We start from the raw sequence: 2,224 nt of genomic DNA, 5'->3' as shown, positions 1-2,224 counted from the left end.
TTAAAGGACGCGCACGCGGGCTCCTCTCTTCCTGGTAAATGCCGAGGCGCTGTGCGAGGAGGGCTCCGGCAGCCCCGTTCTCCCACCACRGCGGCCGCTCGCTGCGGGTAAGTGCCAGGCGCCGGCGGGACCCTCCGGTGCAAGGGATGGGACCCGTGCAGCTTTGCTGGCCGAGGGGCGCCAACCGCACGAGTGTCCAGCTTGCCTCTCTCCAAAAAACCCCAAGAAATGKTTTTTTTTGTTCGCTTGCTTCCTCTGCACGCGGCGTGCGGGGAAGAGCACGCTGCAAATGCTGGTCTTGGTGGCCCTTTCCMGAGGCGGCTCTGCAGACAGGAGGCAGGTTGCACCCCGCTGCTGCTGCTCCAGCGCCCTGGCGGCTGCTTTTCCTCTTGTTTTCCTCAGGAAAGCGTCGGTTTGGTGTGCTGTGGGCTTTCCTTCTTTAAAAGGCATGGAGCAGTATGGGGGGGYAACAGCCCTGTTGCTTCTGGCTGTTAAAATCTGACACTTGGGCTTCTCCACCTGCAAATGCTTAGCTAAAGCTTGCTTGGGTTGATAGATTGGAAAAAAAATATATATGTATATGCATATAAGTATAGTAGAGCAGGAGAAGTGCAGTTGCAAGGGGACCAGAGTTGCAGGCTGCTTTCCTGGCGCGCCAAAGGACAGACATCAAGGAGCATGAGGAGGTGCTAGGACCAAAGCGATGCCGTCGGCCACGCGTGACCCGCTGTCCTTGCCAAGGAGGAGCGTGGTGGGAGCATCTGTCTTTGTGCATCCTTTTTTCTTGGGGAGGTTCATCCTTGTTTGCTCACTTTCTGTGAGCACGCTRGAGGGATAAAGGCTTTCCCTCGCTGCTTAACCAGTGGGAAAAATATAGCAAAACTATGGTTTTGAGGTCTCCAAAGCTCCGTTTATTCCTATGGAGGGATCCGAGCATCACTGTGATCCCAGTGTGCTGTCCCCGCCTGGGGTTACTGCAGGGTGAAGCTGTGGTCGCTCTGGTTTCCACACTTCAGCATGTTTGGATTTCTTCTGCGTTCAACGCTGAACTTCCTACCACGCTCGGGGTGTTTGTTTTTGGGAGCCTTCCCAAAATCCCCGCGACGCTAAGCGCTGATGTCGCCAGCAGAAAATGCTTGCGAGCTCGCCAGCGGGGCCTTTCCCGGGGACACGAGGAGGGAACAGCCGGGCGCTTCCCTTGGGAAAACTACCACGGTGGTGGGCACGGAGCCGCTGGCAGGGACCTGCTGCTGCCGGATGCCCACATCCAGGTCAAGGGAGATCCCTCTGATCTCCCCGGCTCGCCTCTACCTCCTCAGCAGCAGGATGGAATAACTGAAGGCCTCTAGTGCCCAAGGGCTTCTCCTGCCCTACCTGAACCTGGCTCCTTTGGAGCCCCCGGGACCATGTTGGATCGAGCAGAGCACCGAGCCCTCTTGACGCCTGCAGCCTTCTGTGCCAGCGGTTTGGCCTCAGGGCATGCTGGTGTCACCATCGCCTGACCGTCCCTGCTCTCCCATGGGCTTGTCCTCCCTGTCCGACTACTCAGCTCAGTTTCTCCTTCTTCCTTCTCCTTCCTTCAGCTAGAGAACACAGGGTGAGATTTAAGGTAAATCATGATCATTTTAGGGCAAATCAGCCGGTTTCTCTTCAGACCCTCTGGAAGATCCTTTTGAGAGCCCCCAAGMCCCACTTGAAGGCCCTGTGATGGTGAAAACCCTTGACTGGACCAACCTGTCAAGATGTCCACCTTGATCCCAATCTGCCTGGCAAATTCCTCTGTGTGCTGAAGGATCTGCAGGTGGACCTCCACGGAAGGACTCCAGAAGCCATTCGGCCCTTGGCAATGAGTGGATGTCTGATTCCAGTGCTGGCACTTTAAAAATAGCCAGGCAGACTATTTTTAAGCCAGCTTTGATAACCAGACCTTGAGGAACACCAGAAAACTAGTTTCAGAATATTTCAGAATATTTCAGAATATTTAAGGTTGGAAGGGACCTCTACAGATCATCTAGTCCAACCTTCCTGCTCAAGCAGGCACACCTAGAGCATGTGGCACAGGGTGGCATCCAGGCAGGTTTTGAAGACCTCCAGAGTAGGAGACTCCACAACCTCCCTGGGCAGCCTGTTCCACTGCTCTGTTACCCTAACAGTAAAGAAGTTGCTCCTCACCTGGAGACGGAACTTCTTATGCTTCAGTTTGTGGCCATTACCCCTCGTCCTA

Source organism: Nothoprocta perdicaria, unplaced genomic scaffold (genome assembly GCF_003342845.1).
Source record: "Nothoprocta perdicaria isolate Ctin4 unplaced genomic scaffold, notPer1 scaffold_347, whole genome shotgun sequence".
Taxonomy (NCBI): domain Eukaryota; kingdom Metazoa; phylum Chordata; class Aves; order Tinamiformes; family Tinamidae; genus Nothoprocta; species Nothoprocta perdicaria.
Note: the sequence above shows the minus strand (reverse complement) of the source record.